Source organism: Amblyomma mixtum, unplaced genomic scaffold (genome assembly GCF_055824585.1).
Source record: "Amblyomma mixtum isolate Tamu unplaced genomic scaffold, ASM5582458v1 scaffold_29, whole genome shotgun sequence".
NCBI lineage: Eukaryota > Metazoa > Arthropoda > Arachnida > Ixodida > Ixodidae > Amblyomma > Amblyomma mixtum.
In genome coordinates, this window is record NW_028317726.1 from 324,651 (window position 1) to 339,895 (window position 15,245).

Here is a 15,245-nt window from a genome sequence, read left to right on the forward strand (position 1 = left end):
CCGCAGGAATTTGGTCCAGGACAGGGGTCTGGGACTCAGCGAAGCACGTGGCCCCATCTACCTGGTGGCAAGGCCTTTGCACCAACCTGCCGCTAACTCCTCTGGCTTGCCGACCGCTGCAGATACCACAATCAACCGCCAGCTGCGAACGAAACTTGTCACGTTTCGGAAACGTCCGTACAAGGATTCGCAACAGGCTTTCAGGGGAACGCGTTCGAAAGCTTGTGTATGTGCAGTCGAACCTAGGTGTGGGCACAACTTCAATCCATGCTGCTGCGCGTAGTCCCGCATCCAGCGACAGTGACTATGAGTACGATATGGAGTGATTTATAGATCAGTTTTCATGCTCCCTTTCTTGGTGCAATAGAACAAAAAGTTCGTTCCACAAATATGACATCTATAACTGCATATTCGGCTCAACTTCGGAGCATTATTACTGATCGTTGTGCTGTTGCAAATAAATGTTTTTGATACGTCTTGCAAAATTTCCAATTTTGATGAAAAAAACCATGAAAAAAAATGGTTTTTTTCATGCCATTCAAAATTTCTTGAAATTTTACATCTCTAGACGCAACGTGTGCGGCCCGGGCGTAAGGCAACGACGCGCTCTCCGCGTGGCGGCGAGTGCGATCAACAATAGACGCTTTACAGCGGCGCATGGAGGAAGGAAAGAACTTCCTCCTTCCTTCCTCCATGCAACGGCGTATCTTTGATCACGTGATCACGCCGCCATTACTCGCCTCCTGGCCGCTGGGCGCGCGCCTCATGGCGCGCCTCGTCGCGACGGCTGCTGCGTCTGATGTTTCGGCTCCGACAGGCAGTGTTTCGGCTGATACTGTCGTAAATGAGGGGGAAGACGACACTGTGGTTGGTCCGAAGCTTCTAAGGACATGTGAAAACCACAATTTGATCACTTTAGGCGTGAAAACGTGATCGGGCTTAATGTCGCGAAGAGCCGCTGAGCTCTCCGCCTGTTCGAGGTAACGGGTGGATCGCCTGAATGCCGCTGAAGGCAAATTTGCTTAGTATTTTTTTGTTATTATCTAAAACAGCAAGGTTTAATGACCCTGCGGCTGCGCGGGTCGTTGTCGTATTGTGTACATGCATGCAGAGGCTGCTCTAAAACGCTGACATGCACATCGTACTCATTTGTTTACAACTTGTTAAAGGTGCTTAGGAAGCCTAAAATATTTTCTGTTGGTTTGCTAAACAAAGGAAGGCGACAAAAATAAACAAATAAATGTTACCCAATCATGTAAGCAGTACCATGCATCAAGCAGCCTTCACAAGTTTGCATGCAATCGTTTACAAGGATTCCGCGATATAATTGTTATAACGCGCGCATGGCAGAGCGTTCACTACACGAAGTTCACAATTATGTCAGCCTCACATATAGTTTAAAGTTGTGGTACGCTCCATGCTCGATATGCGGACATGAAAATGCTCGAGGTCTCGCTGGTAGTAAGTAATCAGCCGGAGTCACTTCTAGTGACTGTCTCGCATGGATCGCGAGGAAGTGACAACCGCAGAGCACAGCAGCCGTAACACAAATGCATTATTTCGATTGTGGTCCACGAAAACCGCGCCACTTGGAGCGAAGTTCAACAGTAGCACCAAGATGGTGTGTAATACACGAACTGACGGTAAGCGTTGTCCAGTCGTTTTTTTTTTTTTGCGACATTTCGGTGGCGGGACAGCTTGTTCATGCGGCTATGTTTGGCACTTACCGTCGCAGATTTTCCAAGATCGAGACCTTTCCTTCTATATTCGCTGTCTAGCGCTGGCGAACGTGTGTGTTGCGTTCGCCCGTTCGCAAAGGGTGGATGTCCAACGGGCGCGAACAGGGGCGGTATGTCCTTGTGCAGTTCGGTTCCGTGAAGCACGCAAATGATCGCATCCCGCCCCTTTAACTGCTTGTCGCACTTCTTGCAATCCACAACAGAGCATGTATTTTCTCTTTCCACAAATCCACTGCTGCGTCGAGGCATACACGCCGGCGACTTACGAGGCAAGTAATGACGCCGTGTTCCGAGCGCACCCGTGGCGCCATCTGGTTTCAAACGGAAGAACTGCGCGCTGTAAACGGTCAGACAAGCGTCAGGCCGTGACGTCACGGAGATGCGGCGGCGCTGGAGTCAGCAGTGACTTTCGTTGTTGTAGGCAAAAGCCGGTACCGTGTGCCTTGGGTATGCCGCGCTTGAGCGTTTTTGAGCGCATTTTGCAATATTCCGGTGAGTTGTGGTGGGGGTGGTTGAACAGCAATGCTGATGAAAGGCAGCGGCACAAGTTTATCGCATTTAGATATGGGCCAAAGCGATGCGCAGCGGCCGTGGAGCGGAAAAAGTTCGGCGACGGATCGGCTGTGCGGCTAGTATTGCATTTCTGCATCGAAATATGATAGTTTGCGTCTCTTAATCCGCATGTTTGCTCTTCAGTCGCGCAGCGAACAGTGCAAGAATCAACGTCTGCAGCTTGTTCGCGTTCTATCGGGCTCTCATTATGAGAAGTCTGCACTCGACATTCCATGTGGGTGTGACCGCAAATTGAACGCAGCGGACCGTTTTCAGGCGACAACCACCCGGACTACGTCCCGGGCATCTCTTCGCGCTAAAAAGAAAAAAAAAACACAGAAAAAGCTTCTGCCAGTCGCCTTCAGCATTCATCGGGCTACTAAGCGCGACGTTTGAAGCAGCACTGTAGTCCGGTAGTAGGAATATACGACGCGTAGTTTATTCTCTATTTTTGCTTCCATGAGCTTCAACTTGTACGTTTTTTCATCACCTATCCTAAAAAACGATTAAACGTCGCTAAGGTATCGGCAAAATCATGCAGTGTTATTTCCCATTTTACCTGAATTTTACAATTACTGGTCAATCAGAACCCGGCGAAAACAGCAAATACCAGACCAAAAACCAGTTATCAAGCAGAATAAGGTCTGCAATCAGAATAACTTAAAATATTTAGCTCTGCAGAGCAAACGTAACTTCGTTGTAGCTCGAGGTAAACTTCTATCCATTCGTCTTTGCACCTCTTTTAAAGCCAGGCGAATAAAAAATAATTTTTTTCCGACATTACCAGTGAAGATCGCATTTGCATGACTGATTCAAAGTAACTGCATGGCTTCCGTGTGCAGTAGTGTTCGGCGTTCTCCGCACTGAAGTGGCTGGACGAGAGCAGGCACATCACAAAGGTTCGTCATGGGAAAAAGCTGCCTCCCGTCGTCTTTCTTGCACTTAGTGATCGGGTATGCTGTATAGCCCCAAATGTTGAGACTGCAGACCTGCATACCTCGTGCTTTCTCGGTTTCATTTAATAAGTCAACCTAGTCGACCGCTGTAGCCGCGCCGTTGGTGCCAAACATAGGAGCGCAGAAGGAAGCCTATGCGGCGCTTCGCCAGATAATTCCGTCCGGCGAACAGGTTGAAAAAGTGCTGAACTGCTCTCCGGTCGCCAACAGAAATGTTTCTATCCACAAGCGACGCGCACGCTTTGAAATATGCGCGTACGCGAGTTGGTTTCGAAGGCAGCATCGCTTGGCGCGGGGTAGGCAGGCTACGTTTTTGCCTACACCCCGCGGCGCTGCCGACCGCAGCGCCACCTTTGTTTACAAACATGACGCTTGTCTATAGCTTCCGGCGGCGGGACCTCCCATGTGTGATGAGCGGCGGGTAAGGACCTCGCTCCCCGCAATGCGAATCTCGCGCGTCTCTGGCACTGGCGTACGGGATGCAAGCCGCGGACTCTGAACGCTGAAGCGCATCTCTAGGCGGACGTTTACGATCTTCGAAGCAACCTACGCCGCCCGGATGTAAGGCGACGCCGCGTTCACCACGCGGGGGCAAGTGCGATCAACAACAGCTTCCGGCGGCGGGACTTCGCGCGTGAGATGAGCGGCGGGTAACAAGAACCCCGTTCCTTGGGATGCAAGGATCACCTGTCTTCGGCAGTGGTGCGCGGGATGCGAGCCGCGGACTCCGAACACTGCTTAGTGCGTGACGACCGCGGGAGAGTGCGAAGAGAGTCGTGATTGGTGCAGTGCGTGCGATTGCGAGGAGAAACTGTGACGAAACGTTTGGTTCCGCCCAGATGCATGAACCTCACGCCTGATTGGCGAGGTTGGATGCTCTTTGTCTGGCGAGGCTATTTAATCGCTGGTCTCGGTGTTTTGGAAAAATAGAGATCGAGATGCAATAAACGATTGAAACTGTTGGTCGGGCGTCCTAGCAGTCCTCCAAGGTGCCCGGCAGGCACAACCCAACAGACCGCCGGTCAGCGAGTTCGAGCACGGCGGGTGAGGGGAGGACCTCTTCGAAGGCCTGAAGCTCAACAGACCGTCGCCTCTTGAGACGAGCAGGCGGGTGAGAGCTGGGAAGCGGCTTCGAATCTTAACTGACACTATTTCTGATTCTTATCCATTTATTACAATTTTAAGGTCGGATTTCGCGAAACTAACTTTGAACCTATCCCACTACATTATTCGGCAAGGCAAGCTAGGAGAATTTTAGAAGAAAAAATGAATACAGAACCGCGCCAAAATTGTTCAGAACGTCTACCGCCATGCAGTCGCTTTGTCTGCCGTAATAAAATTATCAAAAGTGTCATGCGTCACGCTGCAATGGGCTGCCCTGAAGCCACGGTGACATATTTGAGAAACAATTATTTTCCGCGGTATGTGATAAATGCTAAAAGATATATGAAGATAAGAGACAAGAAGTGAAGAATGCGCCCCGGCCATTAAATAATGTATTCACCTTCATCCATGCTTGCATGTCCTAAATGTCTCTCAAGTCTGGGAAAGTCCATTGTGTCGTCTTTCGGTTGCTCCATCTCTTTTCTGGCGCTGTGGTGAATACAGGTATGTACAGTCGCGGGTAAAAAAGATTAGCGCACATGGCGGAACACGGGAGCGCCGGAATGACAACGCGTATAGGGCTGCGGGTGGCGAAGAGGCTGATAACGAGAGCGCCGGGCCGTTCCCATTGTAAAGTATTAGGGGGGTCAGCGGACCGCCATGGACCATCAAAATTACTGGCTAAAAGCAGCGCTATTTTTCATTTCATTTATTTTTCCCTTAAAGGCCCGAGGGCATTACATAAGGGGGGAGCAAACTCAAGATTTGTACGAACAAGACAAGAACACTAGTCCGCGAGTTTCTTTTGACAAACCATCGCGGACATAAAAAAACAGTAATAAAAAGAAGCCATATTTGCTCATGATAACCGAGCCAAAATAAATGCCGCATGCACAGTCACGCAGGGTCGGCACTTCAGCGCTCGGGCGGTGCACGCTTGATAAAGCTTACTTCCTGCCGTCCCCGCCCCCTACGATGGAAACATGGGAACGGCCCGATATTCACGTCTGCGTACCGCAGCGCCGCGTGGTGAGATATCCCAATTCTGATCACCAGTGATCTGTGCTAATATTTTTTGCTCGCTACTGTACTAAGTAGAGAATTGGAAATGTAATCAGAAAGGAGAGAGGGAAGACTGTTTTCTTTTGGACCGGAACAACGTTATCTGTTTTCCAATCTGACTGTGGGTCTTCTGTTGTCTGTGAAAGTTCGAATACGACTACCCGAAATTTCTCGACAGTACGTGAACAGTATTTGAACAAGCGGAAAGTTTCACGTTTAACTGACACAGTAGTTTCAGTACACTATTATACAATAAATGTATACCTGGCGCAGTCGCAAAATTATGGCCAACTACTCCTAAATCAGGATTATTGTCGGGGGCGCAGAAATTGATCTCAAAGAAGTTGTTAGAAGTCTTCGTCTTTTCACGTCATCAGTAATAAAGAGCTACAGTAAAAGTAGGCTGAAGGCAGTCTCCGTTCACATGTTCGCGCCAACTCGCGATTTTCACACTGCGTAGCAGGTGTCGCTAGCCGTTTCGTAGCCGTTTTCATGAGTGATCGCCGAAACGCTTTCGGCCGTTCCAAGTGCATGTGCCGCGCTTCAGCTAAAAACGACCTTTTAACAGCCGTCGCGTTAATTACGCAGAAAAATCGGAAGTACACAATGTAATTTCTAATTAATGCCAGCGCATCCCACACGAGCAGCTGTGGTCATCGGCTCTTTCGCTGCATACCGCGCTGATTGTTTCGCAGTCGAGCGTTCTTTCTCCAACGCCCTTTGCCGGCAGTGATAAGAACAACGGAATATTTGATAACCGTCGCTGACGGGCAGACGACACTATCAGTCTGCTGTGAGACAAACGCTCGAACTTGCTGCACCTGACAGTGTGCTCCAGCCATGGCGCCCGCAAGCACCCAGACAGTGTTCGGTTTCGGCAGCGGCCTGGACTGGCGGCCGACTTGTTTCATGAACCCTTTCCCGTCGAGCAGAATGTGCAGTGTCTGCCGTCTTGTTCCTTCCTCGGCGGCCATGTTGGCCTGCCGTCACCTCCTCTGCCAGTCCTGTTAGGACGGCGCCGGTGCCAAGCAGAGCCACTGCCCACTGGACAAAGAGCCCTTGCAGGAGGAAGACGTGGTGTGGTCAACCTTCGGCAAGGACACTATCCTGGGCCGCAAAGTACGCTGCTGGAATGCCGAGCATGGTTGCGACGCCGAGGACGTCGCCTCCGCCATGTTGGGGCACTTCGCCAATGACTGCCAGTTCCACGTCGTGAGCTGCCCCAGATGCAGCGAGAGGGTCCTACACCGAGACATTACGAAGCATCTGGAGTGTGACTGTGAACCGCCGCGCGTACGCGAGCAAGCACCAGAGGATAACTTTTCCAACGCCGTTATGGAAGTCAAAGGAACGCTAGAAAAAATATTGCAACAAAATGCCGCCCTGAGCACGAAGATGGATTCATTTGAGGACCGTCTACGCCCCGAGACCGATGTAAATGTGGCGGCCCAGTGCACCAGCATAGCCGACGCAGTGACGGCCGCCCTGGAAAACAGGATTTCGGATCTGGGGACACAAGCTGAGGAAGGATTAGCTGAACACCGACGCGAAGTCACTGCAGAGATCAGGAACGCGCTGGCTGAGATCCAGCGGACCATGAAAGAGAACAGCGAGAGGTGTGAGCGGAACGTGCAGAGTTTGGAGGAGAAGGTAGTAAAAGCGTTTTGTGAAGACCGCACGCTGGCAGATGCCGGATCTTCACTTTCGGATGTGTCAGCAGCTAAAATGCAGGCGCCGTTGGTAGAGGACGAGGGAAAAGCCCTGGAACTGCTGGCCGTAGCGTCTCTCAAGATCAGCAGCGACGTCCTCAGCAAGTCCGTCCCGTACGAATGGACCATAGATGATTGGAAGGGATTCTGCACGAAATCGTCTGCGCATTCCGAATACTTCACAGGCAACGATGGCCAGCCTAGCTACCACTATGGATACCTGGTAGTTCCGAGGCTATGCTTTGGAGGTGGGCGTGTTTGGCTTCGTGTATACATAATCGAAGGATTGTTCGACAAGTTCATTAAGTGGCCCATGGACAAGAAGGTTAAGCTAGGTTTCATCAACCCTTGCGACTGCACAAAACAACTAACAATAAGAAAATCACTTGATCCACTCCCAATATTTCGCCTTCCTGATTTAAGCAAATATGTTGTGTTTCTAGGGTGCACTCCCGATGGGATAACGATCGACAAATTGAACGAACGTGGCTTGATCGAAAACAACAAACTCCACCTTCGACTCGAATTTGAATCATAAGTCGCTTTTTCTTTTATTTTGACGTGAACTGAGAGTGTAACGTGTTTTTTTTTTTTGGTCACCGCTGCCTCGCATTTACCTTAACGCATTTTTTCTTGATGGAGTCCAGTTTGACTCATTTTCTGTACGAAGGAAGCATGGGCGTCCATGTTTTGTAATTTGTGTAACATACTGACCAGTTGCTTCGATGTTCTTCCTGATTGTTTGTTTTTCCATGAATTCTGAAAAACGAAATATTAAATGGTTCATTTTGGTTGCAGTTTATTTGGTTTGGTGTGTCCTGAACATTTATGCGAAACAGCCGAGCCGACGCTGTCCATGCATTTTGATCAAGTCGGACCTTTACTGCTCGGCTGGAATCGTGATATTTTTTGTGGAAAGAATATGCGTGAAGTTTCTTGTCCGTTCCTCGCGGTGGACTGAATCCCACATTTCTAGCTGTCAAGGTTCCAGCGCTAACGGGAATCTGCAAAAAGGGTGCGCTTAAAGGTGTCCCAAATGCGATTTATTGAGAGCATCTGACACTGACACGGCATGTGTCGTTGAGGTTCAGGATGCGTTTACTACGTGGGAATTGAGTGACACGTTCCCTCATTCATCTCGTGCGATTGCGTGTTAGTATTATTTGCAGCCCGAAAAAGTGTCATTTGAATCATCATTGTAGGCATTTTACGGGACATAGAATTACTGCATGCGCTTACAACGCTAGTAGCATTTCACATAATTCCGGCACCTGGCTTTCTAGCGTACAAGCTATGAGGGAAAGTCTCTATTGTTGCATGCATGCAGGGGTTATTGCTTGGCGCAATTACCGAAGGGGATGCATACTCAATCCGGTTGCTTTCGGCAGTCAAACTGGCTTTGCTGCGAACAACGTTCTATCGCGGTAAATGAGCTGGGTTATTAAGAGTGGACCGTATTGACCAAAGCTTATCTGAACTAAATCTCTTCGGAAACTTCTCAGTGTGCATTGTGATATGGTTAATGAGAAAAGGCCGCAGCACTGACGAGAGAGAGAATAGAGACGACGGACGCCTTGGCCACTTCCAACTGTTTACTCGAAGATCAAGAGCGGCTGCAAGATCCAACGTACTACCGGAATAGCGGGACAAACCACCAGTTCTAGATAAGAAAAGATGTTTTCATTATCGTGACGCCCCACCAGCGGCTTGCACAACTTTTCTTCCTTGTATCTCGCCCAATGTGGATGCGAAATGTCGAAATGTGGAGATAGCGCGTAACCAAGGTGAATCCTGAAGTTACGGCATGTCTGTGGAAGGTGTCTCACATCTGAACCTCAAGGAAGTGGCTAACAGTCAAAAGGTAGCATTGATTTTTTCTGCACCAAACAAACTATGCGTGGATCTTTCCTTCGTGTAGAAGTGGCGACCTTTGCGAGTGGTTGAAAGATAAAGCACGACATTGCTCTTGTCCGCCACTGGAAAGGAGTTTTTCGTGCTATCGGCCTGGCTTATGCCATATCCTATACAGGACATGCCGGGTGGTGCTTAAACGAAATTGGGGGAGTCTTAAGCCCCGCCTTTAAGGGTAAGGCGCAATATTAAGCGACTCCAATTTCAGTTAGAGACTTCTAGTAAGTCTTCTAGGAAGTCCTCTATTAGTAAGTACTTCTTGTAAGTCTAGTAAGGGACTCCACTTGACCTCATTAGCTCATTACCCGATCACGTGGTCTATTGATGTTTCAAGATCACGTGACAGAGCACTGTCAGGTGAGACAGGCATGCAGTTATTGGCTTACAATCGCCCGTCACCGACGTGCACTTTGCTATTAGGTAATCACTAATCCCTTAATTACGACCTCTCTAATCACACATACTCATTAGTATTAGTCGTAAGCAGCCACGTTGCGTAAAATACATGATGGCCTATATCCCAAGCAGCTGAGGCAATCGGGCCAATATTGCAAATGAATGGCTTTACTGTGGTCCTTTGTAGGAACGACCTTCGCCAATACACCGGTAACAGCCCGCTCTCATCAAGCCGTACGAACCTGTCTTTGATTTCTTTTTCCAGCGGTCTTTAATTTAAATATATATTTGCACGTAGTAATAAAGCTTGACTCCTGTAGCGACAACTAAATGACAATTGATGTACTGTTTTAATCAGTTTCCAATTGCACCGCTCCACGTGTGACGTCGGGCCTTGTCGACCAATCCGGAGTTTCGCGACACAACAATGCCGGACGCACAGAAGTTGACGCCACCTTTTCCGCTTAACGGGGACCCTTGACGCTGTACCTTTGGAAGTAAACAAACTGAATGCACGCATTTGACCGCGCATGTTATCGCGCGTCGAAGCGAGCCACGAGTTAACACGGCGAAGATGCTTGGCAAAAGAAAGAAGGCAAATGCGAGGCTCTTGTTAGGAGCCATTTGCATCAAGATAGAAAAGGCACCTATAGACAAGCGTCATGTTTGTAAACAAAGGTGGCGCTGCGGTCGGCAGCGACGCGGGGTGTAGGCAAAAACGTAGCATGCCTACACCGCGCCAAGCGATGCTGCCTTCGAAACCAACTCGCGTGCGCGCATATTTCAAAGCGTGCGCGTCGCTTGTGGTTAGAAACATTTCTGTTGGTGACCGGAGAGCAGTTCAGCACGTTTTCAACCTGTTCGCCAGACGGAATTATCTGGCGAAGCGCTGCATAGGCTTCCTTCTGCGCTCCTATGTTTGGCAGCAACGGCGCGGCTACGGCGGTCGACTAGGTTGACTTATTAAATGAAACCGAGAAAGCACGAGGTATACAGGTTTGCAGTCTCAACATCTGGGGCGATACAGCATACCCGATCCTTAAGTGCAAGAAGGACGACGGGATGCACGACGCGAGGCAAGTTTTTTTATGACGAACCTTGTGATGTGCCTGCTTTCGTACAGCCACTTCAGTGCGGAGAACGCCGAAAACTACTGGACACTGAAGCCATGCAGTTACTTTAAATGAGTCATGCAAATGCGATCTTCACTGGTAATGTCTGAAAAAATGCTTTTTTATTCGCTTGGCTTTAAGAGAGGTGCACAGGCGAATGGATAGAAGTTTACCTCGAGCCGCAACGAAGTTACGTTTGCTCTGCAGTGCTAAATATTTTAAGTTATTCGGATTGCAGGCCTTATTCTGCTTGATAACTGGTTTTTGGTCTGGTATTTGCTGTTTTCGCCGGGTTCTGATTGACCAGTAATTGTAAAATTCAGGTAAAATGGGAGATAACACTGCATGATTTTGCCGATACCTTAGCCGCGTTTAATTGTTTTCTAGGATAGGTGGTGAAAAAACGTACAAGTTGAAGCTCGTGGAAACGAAAATAAAGAAAAAACTACGCGTCGTATATTCCTACTACCCGACTACAGTGCTGCTTCAAACGTCGCGCTTAGTGGCCCGATGAATATGCTGAAGGCGACTGTGGCAGCTGTTTTTTTTTTCTTTTTTTTTAGTGCGAAGAGATGCCCGGGACGCAGTGCGGGTGATTGTCGCCTGAAAACGGTCCCAGCTGCGTACAATTTACGGTCACACCCACATGGAATGTCGAGTCCAGACTTCTCATAATGAGAGCCCGACAGAACGCGAACAAGCTGCAGACGTTGATTCTTTCACTGTTCAGCGCGCGACTGAAGAGCAAACATGCTGATTAAGAGACGCAAACTATTATATTTCGATGCAGAAATGCAATACTAGCCGCGCAGCCGATGCATCGCCGAACATTTCCCGCTCTACGGCCGCTGCGCATCGCTTTGGCCCATATCTAAATGCGATAAACTTGTGTAAACTTGTGCCGCTGCATTTCTTCAGCATTGCGGTTCAACCACCCGCACCACAGCTCGGCGGAATATTGCAAAATACGTTCAAAAACGCTCAAGCATGGTATACCCAAGGCGCACGGTACCGGCTTTTGCCTACACAACGAAAGTCACTGCTGACTCCAGCGCCGCCGCATCTCCGTGACGTCACGGCCTGACGCTTGTCTATACATAAGCGATGCATCAATAAACGACACCGTGGCTGAGTTTAATATTCTCCATGCACGCTGTAAGGTGACGCCGGGATAAAAGTTAGTGGCGCCAACTGGATAGACAGAAAGAGGAGAAAATAAATTGAAAAAGTGTGTATGCGGCTTTCTAGGGTGCGCCGTTGTGGCTGAAGATATGAGCGTCCTGTTGCTGCGAATCAATGCACAAACTATCGATTGGGTCAGAAGGAAAGCGCGAACGTTAGTTTTATAGTATTATGAATAGGGGAAGAAAACGATGCGCAATGCACAGTACGAGAATGCGTTGCAGTTCAACACGAGGTGTGCTCGGCTACACCGATAGCCTGGTGCTCTTTCGCAGTGGCCAGCGAAGTTGATCGGTTTGCGCCACCACGGGTTCGAATCCCAGTCGCCGATATTTATTTCACTTGTTTTGGTTTATTCGTTTCGCGTGGCACAATCACACCGCAAGATCTTTCTCGGGGTTTACCCATCGGAATAGGGTCTTCACACTTAAAAAGGGTGTGTACCGTCGAGCAAGAGGTAATCTGCACAAGGCACAAGTTACTCTACAGCGTTGATCAGAAGAATTTTGTATGGTGGCACTCTAATGATACCCTGCTGAATCGAAGCCTGGATCATGCAGGCCTCCACCTGGAAAAGTCAGTAAACTAATGCTACACAGCCATCTAATCAGACCGGCATTTTTAAATTCGGTTCGAGTGTCGCGCACAGGCATAACTACAATTTAATGAAGTCGCATTTCGTAAACGTTCCCTGTATTTCCCAGCTCTCGCTTTCAAGACAAAAAGGTTAAGACGGGCACTTGAGGTTTTTATGTGCTGTGAATGCGAAAGCATGTGTTGACTTAAAGACCTTTACACAAATGGCTTTAACCATAAGACCTTTGAACTAAAAGCATTTTTTGGTTTCTGGGGAAAGGAAATGACGCAGTAATTGTCTCACTTACCTCGGTGGGCAATCGAACCGAGCCGTAAGTGGAACGATAAAGGTGGGAGTGAAAGAAGAAAGAAAGAAAGAGGTGCCGTAGTGGAGGGCTCCGGAATAGACCTTATGCAAAACTGCTGCCATCTACCGGAAGAAAACCGAAACGAGCAAGCGGCGCCATGTTGGGGGCTTGTGGTCACGGAGTCAACATAGTTGCTTGGTGCGGACAGTGTGCGGTCGCTTTATGATAAGTTTTTATTTTTATTTTAAGTTTTTTTTTACTTTAGGAGCTTTTGGTGGCTTTCGTGTCTTCTTTGTTTTGGAGAATGCAAACACTGATGGTACAGCCGTGTCAGTTAGCATCCTGCGCCCACTTGCTATGCTCTTCAGGAAGTCATTTTCTGTGAAATGCTGTGAGCAGATGCGGGCAGTCGCAATGTTGAACGGGGGATCTCGCTTTAACGTGATTAGTCATGCTTTGCGCATCTTCAGCTCATCTGGGATGCAGTGGAAGATAGCTGCAAAAGAAAAACGCACACTGAAATATGCTGCATACCTGTAAATAATTTTTTATGCATTTGGCTCAGTGCATGCTTTCTTCACATCTTGATTACATTGAAACTAAGAAGAGATTTTGTAGTTATGTGCTTTTGAAAACTGCTGCTTAATGCACAATTGCAAGATAACTTCGTGCACCATGCTGCAGTGAGGTTATAGTTATCTGAAATTAAGTCAGAACAACAATCAGTCGAGCATTAGGGACGTTATGAAGTGTTTTCAAATTTACATAAATCCTAAAATGCCTGGTGATAGCATAGCCAGCTAATCAACACGTTGCGGTGGCTCAGTGGCTAAGGCGCTGTGCTGTTGAGCCGAAGGACGTTTTTCTGATGGAGGCGAAAAACGAAAACGCCACTGTATCGAGGCTTCAGCGCACGTTACAGATCCCCAGGTTGTCAAAATTAATCCAATGCAATCCACTACTGCTCGCCTCATAGCCCAGGTGTAGCTTAGGCGCGTTAAAATAAAAAAAAACGACATGAACATCTGTGTTGCTCTCCTTTCTGCGCCCCACGATTCGTATTCGGCAAAGTGATGGCCGGACCATGACTGCCGACGCTGCACTGTGGGTCACACAATCGCTTGGAAAATACAATCTTCACATAATACGCGACGATCGAACAGCTGACCACGAACGGTAAATGATCGATTTACGATGCCTACTGCGTACGCAAGTCACTAACACGGGCTACGCGAAGGTCCGTTGCGGATCCGTTCGCCTGTGACACTTCGCAAATTTCAGATTGCATAACACTTGCATAAAAGCAAACCGAAGGTTCAGGATAAAAAAAAAAACGGGCATATGAAGCCGAGCGGCAGACGCAAAACTAATCCCGTGTGAGCAACTACTAGCTGACCGACGCAGTGCGCCGTAACTGCTAGCAGGCAGGAGCGCTCCTCGGCAAATACAAGAGAAGCAAACAGCCCACTTATTAGCCTTTTTAGTTCTTCAAATGTTATTTGTGCTGTGACTTCGTCTATGATCTAATTATTAACTCTCGAAAAGCACTCGACACACGCAAGAGGTTTACCGCTGCCTCGCATCGTGCTCCAGGCGAGAAATAAAAAAAGTGCACGAAGCTAGCACTCTTCCCTTGTTTCCTTGGCTATCCTTGAGTCCTCTTTAAGTACAGCAAGGTACAGAGCAATATTTGGGTATCTTGGACGACGATAAATGGCAACGTGCGCGTCGCTATTCCCGTACTGCCATATACTGCGGTATCTGCAAGCCCCCAACATGGCGGAAACGCGCGCCGTCAACGCAAGGGGGCGCCAGTTTTTGCATAAGGTCTATAATTTCGACCACCTGGGGATCTTTAACGTGTACTGACATCGCACAGCACACGGGCACCTATTGCGTTTCGCCTCCATCGAAGCGCGGCCGCCGCGGTCGGTTCGGACCCGGGTATTCCGGCCCTGTAGACGAGCGCTCTAACCTCTGAGCCACCGTGGCGGGTTAAAAGCATTTGACCTAACGGCCTTTACCGCAACGGCCTTTTACCAAAAGGCCTTGACCATAGGCCTTTAGAGGGAAGACCTTCACCCTGAGTGCAGTTTACCTAAAGGCCTCTGCCACAAACACCATGAGCCTAAAGTGCTTTAGCATTGCCATTGTCATTAATGACCCCCACCACCTCAAACAAGAATAGCCATTACCAAACATTGAAGCGTTTATTTCTCCCAACTTTCAGCATCACGTAACTAACCTTAGAGGCTTCACCACACACCGGCATTTTCCATGTTAGGAGGACAACAATGCTTTCCCACTAAAAAAGAAAAGCTATGCAGCAATCTAACAGCCTGCCAGGCTTACTCCGTTGGCCGCGCAGTTTACACGCACAAGCGCCTCCTTCCACTGCGGTGCCTTAGGTAAGAGTTTTTTTGTCCTGAATGCATTTTCCATTCCTATTTTCGCGCCGTTTTGTGGTTTTCGCAGTGCGAGCCAGATGTCGCCAGCCATTCCGTGGTCGTTGTTAACAAAGGCTGACGAACCGAATTTTACTTTCGTAGCTCTTGTGACCCCCGAGTCGCCCGAGTTAGGTAAAAACGACCTATCGAAGAACGTCGCTTTTCTTATCAGGTGAACGGGGTAGGTATAA

General features: G+C 48.6%; 1 pseudogene; it reads left to right on the forward strand.

Annotated features, from left to right (window-relative positions):
- Positions 1-6,238: 6,238 nt before the first annotated feature.
- On the forward strand, positions 6,239-7,848 carry LOC149324479 (TNF receptor-associated factor 6-like; annotated as a pseudogene).
- The last annotated feature ends 7,397 nt before the right edge of the window (positions 7,849-15,245 follow it).